Source organism: Zophobas morio, unplaced genomic scaffold, assembly GCF_036711695.1.
Source record: "Zophobas morio isolate AGI-343-1 ecotype UQ-CSIRO unplaced genomic scaffold, CSIRO_AGI_Zmor_V1 ptg000042l, whole genome shotgun sequence".
Taxonomy (NCBI): domain Eukaryota; kingdom Metazoa; phylum Arthropoda; class Insecta; order Coleoptera; family Tenebrionidae; genus Zophobas; species Zophobas morio.
The window spans coordinates 534,176-549,381 of NW_026972147.1; the positions used below are offsets into that span (position 1 = coordinate 534,176).

Genomic DNA, 15,206 nt, shown 5'->3' on the forward strand with positions numbered 1-15,206 from the left:
ATTAAAAAAAATGAAATTACAAAATTTATAATAATAATAAAACTAAAGAGGTACAAATATTGGACGCGTACATTTTTAACATCAGAAAAAATAATGAGCCAGAGTTAATGAAAACATCCACTGGAAAGGCGCGGGGGAAAGTAAGGGCCAACGGGGTGGCGGCTTATTTAAGTTTTATAAAGATTATAAAAATTATAATTATTTATTTATTTCAAGTATCATAATAAAATTGTGTCCAATAGAGAAAAGTTACAGGAATTTTGAAGTTTGAGTGCCCTTGCACTTTTTCCTCCAATAGAAGTTTCGCTCTTATCATTGAAGATATTTTTTAAATAACCACTCGAAGCATCGTAAACCAGAAACAACTTTAATAATAATAATATTAATAATAATAATATAATAATAATAATAATAATAATAATAATAATAATAATAATAATAATAATAATAATAATAATAATAATATCAAAGTACTTGATTGGAAAGGCTTTTTATTGTTTTGCAAACTTGTTTAAAGTTGTTCTGATTATCATAATTTTGAAACATTGAAAAAAAGTCAGGATGCTTCATGGCCTTTTATTATTTTATTATTTTTTATTATTATTATATTTGTTATAATTATTAAGATTTCTAGCAAATCTTACACTGGGACGCACAATATCAGCAAGTTTATACTCGACAGCCTTTTCAGAAACTTGTGCCATACAACCAAAAGCATAAAGCAAGAAAGCCTGCGTTTTACACACTCAAGGGGGAAATATTCGAATGCAGAAAATATAAACTTTCTCTCGGTTCAAATGGCCGGATAAAAAAGAAACGTCTCCAATCATCCAATTGTGTGGCTCGGAACGACTACCAATTTAAATTAAAAATAAAGCAATTTATCAAGTAAATTTTTTTTTAAAATACCTACGAGTTCATGTTGAGACCACAAAAAGCGCCATCCCTCAATAAGAAGTAAGGAAGTTCAGCCTCGTCACAAAGAAACCCATCCAAGTAAATACTCACCTGCCAATAAAACTTCACTAATCACGCAAACTTGGCATGTTATAGGTCGAAATACTGTTAAAGTATTGGTCCTACTCGTTGAGCTTTGAGAAAGTGATAAGTGGTGCCACACACGCGGCTTTAATGGAAAGCTGGAGAACACCACGCGATCGGTGCCGATAGAATAACTCACGTGCATTTTCACCAATGAGATGACTATCTAATATAAACGGTTATTACTTACTTTCTATTATCATGAATACTTATACGAAGCCTTAGTCGCTGCATCTCCGTAAGAAACCAGTAATAACTCGTGAACTGGAACGCTCAAAACGCACATCCAGAACGATAAGGAAAATCCATTAATAGGCCAATTAAAGTCCTCTAGCAATTGTAATCAGCAAATATTTAATTATTATAACCCTACAATACATGCATGCCCGACCAATTATATAGCTTGACTCGATTATAAGTTGATCATTGGGCTCGCGCTTTTTCCGATTATGAAAAAGAGTAAAACCAAAAGGAGGAAGAAGTTCGACTCCTCGCAAAATATTCAAGAGAGAAGCATATATGGCCTTTTTGTGAGGGCCTTGAGATAAACTAAGGAGTTGCGTTGTTTGGGTGGAGTTAATGTTAAAGCTGCCCAAAAGCTAATATGGTGATAATAAAGCTACTATAGCACCAGAATGATAGGAATTATTATAAAGCAACTTGAATAATTTTCAAAACTTGAATGACTGTGTATGAAGAAAGTTTATTCTCTTCATCACTCAAAAACTTAAGCAACACGTCTAGAGCTCCAGCGTCACACAACAGCTTCCGGCTTTCAAAGGTGTCTCCGTTCCTTCTTTCAAGTTCCTTTTATATACCAAAAAATATATTAAAAAGAGTACACAGAGAAAAAACAACCAAATAAACTTAAAAAACCTCAAAAATAAACGCCAAAATGCCAAAAATATAAGTGCATAAAGTTTCTTCGCACTGCTGTTAGAAGAAAAATGCACGTGTGGTGGGCACTTAAATGTTTCTGCAAAATTTAAAGAACCTTCCGTGCAAAGAGACTCCCGATAAGTCGAACAATAAGTAAAAATAATGAAGAACTGTAAACACGTGCGGTGTAAGTCATAGTAAAAGGTATAAATAGATTAACAAAATCCAATTTATTGCGTGCTTGCGAAAAATTAATGAATTCCACAAAAAATGGTTCAATATGGTGTTCGTAAAAAGAAGTCAGAATGTTAACAATAAGTGTTTCAACTTTTTTGTGCTTCCTCTCTCTGATAATAAAAATAATAGTAATAGTAATAATAAATAAAATGGAAAATTGCATACAAGTAGAGCTATAGTAATAACAAAGTTTTAAATCAGTCAGGACATACTCTTTCAGTTGCTGTGAAATTGTTTTGAAGAAGTTTACTTCAAACTTTCTGTTTTGACTCATAAAGTTTAAAATGTCCTCATAACAATCCTTGAATAGTTGGAAGTATCGATTGGATATAGTCCTGCCTAAATCGGTCGTTAACAGAAGCTCTTGAACAATAAAAGAAGGACAAACTCCTTGTAAAGACTCTTGCCACGTTTAAAACCTCTTTAATTTGATTAGCACGTACAAGCAAATCTACGCCGCGAAAAATTTCAGCAGCTACAATAATAACAACAAAAAAATAATATAACAAAATAATAAATTAAAAAAATCAACTTGCAGTTCCAAAGTTCACGTCACTACTTAAATCCTTCATATAGTTCAGGAAGGAATTATAAGCTTTCTTATCTTGCATGCAGTGAATAAAAAAGGTGTGTTTCTTATAAAGCTTTTTCTCACACCAGAGTTCCAGTTTTGGGTATAAGTGCAAAGCAGAACGTAAATCCTCATTAATGATTAAGTAATTGATTATACTTCTAAAAATATATAGTGATATGAAAGTTATAACGAGGCATACTAAAGCTTGAGCTTCTCTCGCAAAAGGAAGATTTATATTAATGCTAAGTTTGATTAACAAATCAAACACGTCTTCGGTATATTTAGAATTCAATAGTTCAGTGCTTTTGATGTATTCCTCAACAGTAATAGGGTTAACAGAGCATATTTCGTCATTAGTGCTGGTGATAATATATTTATAGTAGTATGTAGGTAACGAGTTGTAAGGTTTTTATTAAAAACTTTATAAAAAGTAAAAGTTCCACGCAATTCTTAAATATAAAGTAATAGAGGCGGTCTTTTCCCGAACTTTTCTAAACAATTATAAAAACTTTCTTTGAAATAAAAACAGTCAATAAGTATAAAAGTAGACCGAAAAGACATAAAACAAAGCGGGTGCAGCTTTAAGTTGCTCGTGAATCCAAATAACACACTTAATTTTGATAAAGTCTTTTAACGATTGGCTCGAGCGAGAAATTATGTCAAGCAGAGTATTAAAGACTCGCATATACCAATCGATTAATTCTTTTATATCTTAAAGAAGACAAAAGGTGTTAACATTTTTATAATTATAGATGAGCTGCTTAGTACCTGTCGTTTCCAAGCAAGAAATTGTAAATAGCTGCTCTAAAACCGTTCTTCTTAGGTCGTGCTCGCTTAGTAAGCAGAGGACAGTGAGACCAGATGGGTAAATTACTCTCTGGCTAGACAACTTTTTAGTAATTGCTAATCCATTGTTAGCCAAGAAAACTTCCTGACAGAGTTCAATTCCTTTTGTTGGATAAAAACAATAACTGGAAGCATTATTAATTTATAAGTTACCAGAAGATAGAAAGTAGGTAACAAAGCAAGAGCTCATTGCAACTAATAGAATGCGTATATCTACATGCCGAGTTTGCTTAGGGATATATGGCGAGACGATCAAGTCAAAGTTAACGACATCTATACTGTCACTAATATCCTCAGGGAGCACATGATTGTCACACACCGAAATTTTTTCTGGCGGCCGATAAAACCTAAGGAAGTATCACATAAGAAGCAAACGCATAGCGAGTGAGACTCACTACCTTGCAAAGAGAATATAAAAGACACCAGCGCTTAGTAATTCCTTGATAGTGACCTGGTGGGTATCCGCCATTCTGAGTATGGCGGCTAAAAGAATAATACACTCTGCAGAGGTTAGTGTAGTCTCCCTCAGCCAAGCAGCGACCATCCTAAATTCCGCTTGTAAAGAAAACTCGGCGGATACAAGGTTTTCTGAGCTGTTTTTCGTATGTAAAGTAGTTTTAAAATATCTTTTGTTAAACAGTAAGCCGCGACTGATGCATAGCTTTTCCAAAAAATTTAAAGAGTGTTTTTTCAACTGATAAGTAAATAAAGGAAAGTCTGCAAACAAAAATTCAGTTATAGCAATGTTAACTTTGGCGCGGAGAGACCAAAAGCACAACGGATCCTCTAGGAATTTAACCGCGAGGAGATCCACCACATGGCACTTAGTAATTATAGACTGACTTTCACTATAAACGTTGAGCAGTTCACCCAATGAGTATACAGAATAATCACTCCACGCTAAATGCGACGGAAGCGTTTTTAAGTTAAACTTTGAAGGACTGTTATTACTATTGTTACTTTTTCCGGTATTACACTGGCAAAGTGTTTTTCCTGCAAAAACAAAACAGACCAACAGCTCCACGTAAGCCTCTGAATTTTTATTAACAGAACCATATACAACCCGCATCTCTTTCAATAAATTGTGTTCGACAAACGCAGTAACAAAGGAGACATCATGTGTACATAATTTTAATATTCTCCTTGTGACACGTGATGACACGTGCACGGGGCGTTTTTCTTCTCTAAGCGCTTTATACGTATTTACAAGTGTTTTAACCAATAAGAGTTTCTCCTCTTCAGTGTTGCTGCTATACGGGACGGCGATTATCGATACAAGAAGCAATCGGGGATCCCATTCGTTCTGCCAGTGACACTGCGCAGAGCACTGCTCCCCTGTTAAATGCTCTAAAGCACCAATAAGTTTTCTATAACTTCGGCGTCCGAGGCGACGGAAAGATGGTGATTGGCTCTGAAGAGAAGTAATAGTGGACAACAGACCACAAAGAAGCGCGCCAAAAGCGTTAATATGAATGCTTGTTATGTCGCTGTGAGCGTATAAAGACAAGTGCTGGATCACATGCTCCAAAGAAGCTTCCGTGACTTCAGATGAACTCGTTCTTAAATTATAATTATAATTAAAAAAAATATTGAAAAAGTGTAACAAAAACCGAACTTTGTTTTTGGAGGAGCCGTTGAACAGTTAAACTCAATTGAAAAAAATTTGGATGAGGCAATAAATTCAGTAAAACTAGACAATTGAAATATTAACAGTTTTTTGATTTTTTTTAAGTGTGAAGCGTTGCATTCATTACAAGAACTTAAATGCTGTAAAATAATTATAAATTTCGTAAAAAACCAAGTAAACTGCTTATAAAAGAAACTTTATATTTTTAATAATTATAGATTACTTAATTAAAGTAAATTTGCAGTGAAAATTTAATAGATATCTTAATATAAGGTATAATAATGGCCTTTTTGTACTTTTTTTTTTAAAATGTATATATATATTATATTTTAATGCAAAAAAATTTTTTTTTAAAAGGTTATACTAAAGAAGGCAAAATTCTTAAAGCAGCTGAATGCATTTTTCCTACGAATATAAAAAGTTTTTGCAGGGTCTCTTTTTGATTATTGCAAATCTCTATTTCAACCAGATCGTTATAAAGGTGTTCCAATATATTAATAATCATAGTTTCACTGATTCTTGGTAGAAGACATCTTTAATAAAAGATAATTAGAAAATTAATTTTTAAAGTAAAAAAAATAAATAAAAGGAATCCTTACCAAATGCAAAAACTTAGTTAAACTTAATTAAATAAGAGGTATATATTTTACACTTTAAAATAAAATTTGTATAATAAATTACATATTTAACATAATCTTTATTTGCTTTAATGAAAATTATTAAAAAAAAAAAGAGAAGAATCAACTGTACTGCTTTTAAAATTAAATATGTAAATTTTCAAAAAAATGTGTTGATAAAGTATACGGCAACCCTCTTAAACCGGAATACTCTCTTAACTAAACATTGTTGCCGCAGATAAAATTAATAATAAAGATCGCAAATACTATTTTTTTTTTAAAGAAGTAAAAATAAAATTCACAAAAAAAAAAAAAATTAATAAAAAGGCTTTATTTAGTAATTTAATTCTTAAACTTTAGAAACTAAAAGATTTCAAGTTACACTTGAAAAGCATTATAATTATAACAAAGTTCCAATTTTTGGTACCTAACTACACAAAAAAAAATTAGTCTTTCTGTTAAACAAAAAAAGTTAGCTCTACTTTGCTGAAGTTAAAATTGCTAAAGAATAATACTTTTAGAATTCATTGAGTCAATTTGCACGAAATTTTTAGCACGAAATTTTTAGCAAACATCTCGCTCTATATAGGTTCTTATAATATTTCTAACCTTAATTGTTCCCTATCAAGAAAAAAAATTTTCAAAGCCGTATCCTCTAGTTCTTTACAACAACTTATTTTTGTTCCCTGTAAAAAAATGCGTTTAACGTAGTAAGGTTAATAAAAATTGATATCGTCCGCAATAATAATTTTTGTTTAAAAATATTTTTTTACTTAGTATATAAAAACCTGCCACCTATCTAATATATTCATTATATGATCTTCAGCTTCACTCATTTTTAAAGTAAAAAAGTCGAAAACTGTTAAAAGTTACAAATGTTTAAATTTTTTTTATCGCTAAATTGATCGGGAAAATCATGCCCATAAATAGTAATTAATAGTTTAGTTTTACGCCATACAAAAATATTTTCTTATTTCTTTGTAAAAAACTAAAGTGGAGATAATATTAGCAGAAAGAGTGTGTTTATCAGTTTTTTACTTAGCTAATAAAATTGCTAAAATTAGTTTCTTTTATCAATAGCAAAAAATTAGCTATATTCTCACTATCTTTCGCTAGATTTACTGTTAATAAAAAAATTTAAAGACTAAGCTATCTTTGAAGTCTCCTGTTTGTTCTAAATTTTGCTTTCTCATATTATGAATCTCCAATAAAAGTATAAAGGCTTGATATCTCAGTTATGTTATGCTGACCACTCTACTGTGACATGTTTATTATATTCAGAGGAGTGTGCGATAATTTTTTCAAATGGAAACATACGTAAAGCTTCTTTTATTTTACCAAAGAAAATTATAAGCTAAAAGGAGGCACCTTGCGGGTAATAAAAAATAATTAGTTTTGTTCTCATGAAACGTTTAGGATTAATAAAGATTATTTTTAAAAAGAAAAGAGCAACATATTTAAATGCTGTACAATTTTTTTGTATAACCTTAACCCTCCTTAAAATCGTAATTACTCCATACAAAAGTGATATAACTAATGCTATAAGAAGACCTGCTTTTAAAGTAGACTTGTTAATTAAGCCGTTAAGGACCACGGCCGAAAGTAGCTTAAATGAAGCAATGCAAACTTGATTTTATGGCCTTAACCAAAAAAATTCTTCTGGAAAATTCAGGATTTCATAAATCACTATATCTGTGTAAAGTATAACTAACTTAATAATAACTCAGAATCTATGAATTTGTATAGATTTAAAATGATATTTTTATCTTGTCTTATCGTAAAATATAATCTGTAGATATTATTTTCGGATTTATAAATTCATCATAGGGACCCTACGGACGACCAGCCAATTATGTTATTCATTACTGGTTACTATAACAAACTTTTATAAACATTAAATTTTTTCAGCACCCTAAGTAAAAAACGAAAGTTAAATTTATTAGTTCCAACTTCATATTGCTACTAATTGGCACAATATTGTAAGCTAAAAACTAAGTTTATTTTTTTCAAAATAATAAAGTGTACGTTTTTATATTGTTTGTGCCTATTAAATAGTTACAAGTTAGTGTGTTCTTAGTAAATAAATAAATGAACACCGCATAATTTTTTTACAGAGTTGGTGTATATATAACTTTCAGCCAAGCTCAAGAAATAATTTAGCTAATAAGAAAAAACACAAGTGAATTACGAATTTTATCAACCTTGAACTTTTAGTGCAAGTAATATTAGAAAAAGACGCCAAGACCTGTTTTACTTCTAAGTCTTAGCAAAGATATGAAGTTTTTCAAACTGACTTCTTATTTATTACTTTATTTCCTAAATGCGTTTTTTACAATGAAAAAATGCGTGTAATTGTTAAACCTTTTTTAACCTTAAGTATCCACATGAACAATAAAGCTTTTTGTTTACTAGCACGCCAAATTGCGTGCTTACTGCAAGGTACTATTTTTCCAATCTAGAAAGACTTTGTTACTTTTGTATAAATTATTTACATAAAAAACTCGTAAGGGAATAGCGCCTTATCTTATCAATGGTCTTATTACTAATTAGATGGAATTTTACAGAATAATATATATTTTATGACAGTTTCAGATAAACTTTGTTATTGTTTAGTTTTACAAAAGGTTGCCCAAGTATCCTAACTTTTTTATTATTAATTAAACGACTTATTAACTATAACTATTTATCAAACTTAATATCGTCTCATAAAAACATTATTTTAATAATGCAAAATCTAAAGAGAATGACACTAGCTAATCTGGTAAAACTATTTTTTTTAAAATTTTAAGTAACAATTGGTTTCGGTGTTGCGCAGAATTTATAGTAAGCATTTGTTAACCTAAATCGGAATTGTTTTGAAGTACTAATTTAAGCTAATAAAACTTTTTTTTAACTTTTAAACTCCTAAGCGCTTCACTTATGTGTTTTTTCCTTGATACTTTAAATATTCATTCACGATGAAAACTACTTGTCAAGAGCAAAACTTTCCATCCATTGAATTGGTGTTGTTAATTTTTATTTATTTATATAACTAAGTATTGATTATTTTACAAAGCTTAAAAGCCTTATCAGCACATTAAAAAAAAAGCTTCGACCTTCTCCAATTTCCAGGTAAATGGCACGGGTAACTTTCTTTTGGCATCATTAAAAACTTAAATAAAATTTATTGTATATATTTAGAATGTTAAAGTTAGTTCCAACTTTCAAAGGGAGAAAAATTGTAGATGTTGTGGTACTATACCACAGCTTAACCACATCTTTGCTGGCGTTAAAGTATATAATAATTTAAATATAGGAAAAGTTTGTCGCTGAGAACTACAAGGTCGAAAATGGTCATACTTCAAGGATTTCCGCAGTTTCTTTGGCTTCACTACTTCTTGATTTTTCTATCATTATACCGAAGAATAAAAATTTTGACTGTGAGCTAAATTCGATTGACGGTGACCACGTGTTCATTATATCCGTAAGCGCAGCACATTCACAACTACCACAACTTTATGATTTGTATTTATATTGAAGGATGAGGCCTTTGACGTCACCCGTTCTGTTCACTTTTTAAATTTTTCGAGTTCAACAGTTTGTTAATTATAGTATTATATAGTTATTCCTATTATTTTTGCCTTGTTTAATGGTTTAGCAATATTTATTTTTATAAATCTTGTGATTTTAGCATTCAGTAGCCTGTAATAGCCTTCAAAGCGGAGATGAGTCGCAATTGGATTTTTTCGAATTTCTTTTAAGTGAACCTCATGAGTCTCTTCAAGTATCATTCTTAGAAAGAAAAATTAAAATGACTCACTTAAATTACTTTGTTTAAATTATTTTTTTGGTGCAGACCACTCCACTTTTAAAATCATCGAAAAGTTCATTTAAGTTGGGAGAAGTTAAACTTGAAGAAAATTTATTGGCAAAAGAGAGTAATATCAAGTTAATTTTAAATTTAGTAATAATAATACTTTATTTTTAGATTTCGAATCAATTTGAAAGTTTATGCTTATAAGATATTTTCGGAAAACTTATTAACCAAAATGTACCTTAAAGCACCTTACTTTATATGTATTAATTTTATTGAAAAGACAATTTATATGTTCTTTAAAATATCACTTCTGAGTGACTATTAAAAGTTTTTATAATTAAACCTTAACTTTACCTCTTAACTTGTTATATTATATTTCATATGTTTTATTTTAACTTAACCTTCGTTATTTGTTTTGGATTTTATAGAAGATACAAAATTATTTATGCTTTAGTTTTCTTGGGTTATAGCAAAGAATAAAAAGTGACTTAATAAGTAAATTTAAGTTAAAGTATATTGGTTTCTTTTTAAAAAACTTATTTATTAACTACAGCCAGTATATTCAGAAAATAAGAAATCTTATTCGCTTTACTTTAATTATTTGTAGTTGCTAATTGTATTAAAATAATTACACAATTAAAACTTTGATTGTTTAAAACAAATTTCATGAAGAAAAGTGAGAAAAATTAAAAAAAAAAGAAACTATTTTTATTAATTTTTACTAGTTTGGAAAGCGCTGATAATAACTTTCATATTATTGTAAATATACCTGAAAAAAAATTGAAAAGCTAATTGATAGCTTGAATTAAATAGTAACCGCCTTTCCTAAGCGGGTAACGTTAAGTTGCTTTTGAACCAGCTATAAGTATTTGTGTGTTTACATCAATTTTATTTGTTATAATTCTACTAAAGCAGAGTATAAGTCTTTATATAATATTTCAAGTAACTTAAAAATTTTGGATCCACGCCAAGATATTATCTACACAAAACTTAAATTTTATAAACTCTTAAAGGTTAGTAAATTTAAAGACTCTTTTTATACTTTTTTTTTTAACTAGAAAGCTCTATAGTATTCTCATTCAGTACTTGTAATTAGATTACGAGATCTATTTTTGATACTTACACGTTTATAGAATCTAGACTGTATTTTTTATTTTAAGTTCTTCTAAAATTCTTATAAAATAAATTTTTTACTCGCTAAATTTAACAGGCCTGCAACAAACAGTTGATTTTTTAAAGCCTATGGTTTTATAGCTTAAGTGTTACGTGCGTATAAATAATAGGGGGGAAGGTGTTTTTTATTTATGTAAGCCACTAGTCCAACAAATATGATAACAATGCCTTTATTTTTTATTATTTTATATCACAGAAATTAAGTTAACAGTGTACTTAATATATGGCGAGAACCAACTCTTATATTACATTAGCCTTTCGAAATATTTTAAATACTATCCTGCTAATAAACTCAAATAAGTGCACTTAAGCTCTGAAGCACCATTAAACAGGATAATGCAGTAGAAGTAAAGAATGTGGTGCGGTAGTGTTTTAAATGAAAAGCCATGAGTATGTCTTTATAGTTGAAAAAGCTAGAAATCTACAAAAAGAATTACTGAGGATTGCAATGCCCTGAACGCAGGGCTCGCCACATTTTATATACTAGCTAGTAGCACTATTCTGATACAGTACCTATACCAACCATAGACCACAGCCTATAGTAACAAGCAATAATTATTACGACCCTAATCACCAAGCGGTAAGTCAGATATCATAGTAACCAACACTGTTCGCTAGTTACAGCATACAGTATAGGTACCATACCTCACTGGCTCGATCCAAACGACCTGCTAGCTAACTACATTCATATAGTAGTATATAGTGCCAGCACCAGCGCCCCATGGGCCTGCAAGTCACTAACTGCGTGTGAAGACTTGTTATAAAGGCGTATAATGAGTGATTGAATAGCACTAGCTCTTATCACGGAACCGGTGGCTTGCTCTGAAAGTTTGAGCTATGTTAGTAGCATAGTCCTTAGTTTATATGACTAGCCGCTGAGTAATAGTGCCTGTAGTATATATTAGCTTATGCTCTAGTACGATAGTTTGGCTTGAGCTACGGCTCGATCCAGTAGTGACTCTCAAACAAGTTTAGCCGTCTAAGAGTACAAAAGTTTTGTTTAATTTAAGCTCCCAACTTAGCATCCAATCGGTTTTTTTGTTTATTCTTTTAGTATGTAGCTAGTGTCAAGGACCTAAAGATAGTAAGCATACACAATTGAACACTTTGAGGGCTATGGATAAGTAATATAAAAAAAAAAAATAAGTAAAACTAAAAGTGCTTCGGGCACGTATGGAGAAAGAAGCAACTAAGATTTTAGAACAAGAAAATAGCTAAGGCGAACTAAATCAGGCTGTGCAAAGGCGAGAATAGATAACCAAGTCCCTGAACTCAAGAAATAAATGTAATAACTAAATACAGTAAAAGAAAAAAAGGGAACTCAAGGTGCGAGATGCGTTCTATTATAAAAAATGTAACAGAATTGGACCCTTTACTATATGGGTAAGGTTAGGTGAGGTCAGCTGCTCAATCCGTAGTTCGTGGTGAAATGTATCATTGCGCACAAACCACGACGCGTTTGTTAAGAGGCGCAGCAGTTTGTTTTGTCGCACTTGAGGCGAGAACGTTATTGCCGATAAGTCGTAGGCCCAGGCAGGGGATGCATATACCATAATCGGCAAATGCACAGCACATAAAGCCTTCGCCTATGGCGCAATGAAAATTTACTTTTGCTGAACAAAAAAGGATATAGCATCTGGGTCGCTTCCTTGACCCCCCACTATGTAAGGTTTGGGCCCTTACTTAAGGTGACAAGCCTTATGCATTAGCCTAAGCGCAAAAACGCAACTAAAATTAGTCCAACCAAATAATTCAAAGTTTGGAGGTGGGGACACATGTTCCTAGCGCCTATATTGGTAAAAGTGCTACAAGGAGTTAACTGGTTTATGTTACTATTTTGCAACTGCACCCAAAAACGCCAAACACCTAATTTAGTAAATGTTTTTTTCGAAGTAAAAGTGCTGATTGCAGAGAGATGAAGCTATAATATATAATTATATAGACCGCTTAATCTGCAGTACAAAAGATATCTCACACTAAATCGAAGTTTTACCAAAGCAGTAGGAGATTTTAATAACTCTACTTGGGAGGACAAAACCTACAATAACGGCAACTATGTTCGCTATATATTAAGCAGTGTTGTACAAATCTGTACTCGCATAAAACGAAAATGACCTATATAATATTATGTCGAGGAGTAATTAAGAAAAGAGGAGCTATGCACCCTAAGTCCGTCACAATTAAAGAAATTAAAACATAAAAGAACTTAACAACAGGAAGGTAGTTGGATGGGATAAAATTTTAAACAAAGCCTTAAATTGAATAAACTTTGTTCTAGTGAAATGTTAGAAAGGTACTACTATATGAAAAGTATTATTTGTTATGAGCGATTTTTGAGTTATTCCAAATGAATAACACATTACTAAACTTGCAAGTAGCTAGTATAGTACTATATTATGTGCATAATCAACTCTACTTTTTACATTGAGTTCTATCTTAGAAAAATAATAAATTGTCGTGGTAGAGTTTTTAAAGTCCTCCCCCATTACTTGAAATTAGGAGTTATTGTCCCATCAGTTCGTTGTGAATGGGAAAAACAATGAAAAAAGTTTTCTGTTCTATGAATTTGTACTTTAAAAAATTATTTAATCTCCTGAGCGGTATGGTTTTTGAGATAAAAGTTCTACGACACTACAAATACTATGTACAGTTGAAAAAGCTACTAAAGGCTTCAACTTTAAAAAAGCTATGGGCTTCGTATTTCTTGCCAAAGAAGAGACCTTCATTAACGTACGTCTTGCCGGACTTATCTTTTTAACTGCCAGCTTGCTGTGATTAAGCTCTAAAAATTTTTCTCAAAAATTGAAAAGTAGTAATAAATCGCAACGATTCCCTATTAGCGTACATTAAATCAATAAAGGCGTGCAGCAAGGCCCCCCTGACAGACCTTCCAGTCATCAAAGACACAAGCAAAGCATTTTTTGCTAATGTTTTGGTCCACCACGCTTTCGAAATCTCAAACATCTTGCGCACATCTTAATACTTTAATGGATAAGATCGAAGTGTGGTAAGTAATATGGATGATTAAAATTTACTTGAAGAAAGCCAAACCGCCTGACAAATTTTGTTGCTTCAGGGTGCGAAGCTACCTAGGTGTTCTGAGGCCACTTATCCTCAAGTGATTATAATCAGCAAACAGACGTGGGCAAAGTATGTAAACTACATATTATGCACAGCGAAAAAGGCCGACTGCGACACTATACTTTTGCCTTAGACGAGCAAGTTAAATGAAGAAAAAACAAGGTATTAGTATATAAAACAACAATTTGTTCTTCCTAAACCTATGCTACTCCAGAAAAAGGTTACTACCCTTCTAAACTCGTAGAGCTAGCACAAAAATATTAAAAAAAACTGTTGCGGATTAACTATTTCTATATATTACCTACGCTTAACTTCGCAGGGGTCAAATATTGAACCCTTTAAAAAGTACATACAGGAGTTGTTTTCAAAATACCTTTATCATAATGGGTGGACAAAACAGCCCCATCTTCATTAACATATAAAACAAGAACTACACCAAGTATCCTAGACCAAGACACGCTCTTGCACAATACTAATGCTATTCCATTAATAGTTAATAAAATCTATTCTGAGGTGTCACGGGAGATATTATGTTGGCTGCGTGTTGTTAGGAGATTACTAAATATTACTTCCTTTCCGTCGCCAAATCAAAACATTCTAGCGTAATCCAATGACGGCGTTCATTCAACACATCAGAGCCGTTGGAAGACGTATAGCTTAAGACAGCGATTTTTAACACGTCCCTTGAGCCCCAGTTCTTCACCATGTGTATCTAAAACTGAAATCCTTAGACTTTAAAGCCGGGTCCTTTAACGTAGACTTAAGAATGTAGCCGTCTAATACGCCACCCGGCTACTTCATGCAGGTAAACTGAAGTTACAATCCTTGCTTAGAACGACTATAATTACGTTCAAGGGCGTCAAAATCGAATGGCTTAATTGGTTTGCCAGGGGATTCTTCAATTAAAAATTACAACCACGTGCCCCTGTTCTCCCCAAGCAAAGGTTACTTTTTACTGCTTATACATACTGCAGGGTGGACAGTGCTATTGAAAAATAACCAACTCCAGCTCTTATGTGTTTAACGACCCCCTTTAGCCTTCGAATAAACGCGCGTGCTCACCTATTCCTATTTAGTTTAACCTAGCTTCAAGTCATCCTATTTTTCTTTATTACTTGAGTGCCCTTCTTGCTTCAGAGCGCTATTTTGTTTTGTTTGTTCTGTTTGTTGTTTTACTTTATTCTATTTTTTTCTGTTCTTCTTCTTATTAGTAAAGTTGTATATTTTATTGTAAATAACATTCCTTTTGGAAACGGATCACCATCTTCGTATAACGTTACCTATTAAAGCGTAGCAGCTGTTGGAAATAGTAAGATGTTTTATTCAATAAAAAGC

At 31.7% G+C, this 15,206-nt stretch overlaps 2 long non-coding RNA genes across 2 annotated transcripts; one reads left to right on the top strand and one right to left on the bottom strand.

Moving 5' to 3' along the window:
- Positions 1–1,772: 1,772 nt before the first annotated feature.
- LOC135141112 (uncharacterized) lies at positions 1,773–2,096 on the bottom strand. The gene is made up of 3 exons (XR_010282319.1): positions 2,036–2,096; positions 1,918–1,974; positions 1,773–1,848 (listed from the first exon to the last, which is right to left on the bottom strand). It is a non-coding gene; the product is annotated as an uncharacterized LOC135141112 (long non-coding RNA).
- A 6,904-nt stretch (positions 2,097–9,000) lies between these two features.
- On the top strand, positions 9,001–9,717 carry LOC135141070 (uncharacterized). The gene is made up of 5 exons (XR_010282306.1): positions 9,001–9,053; positions 9,117–9,284; positions 9,341–9,397; positions 9,492–9,584; positions 9,657–9,717. It is a non-coding gene; the product is annotated as an uncharacterized LOC135141070 (long non-coding RNA).
- The last annotated feature ends 5,489 nt before the right edge of the window (positions 9,718–15,206 follow it).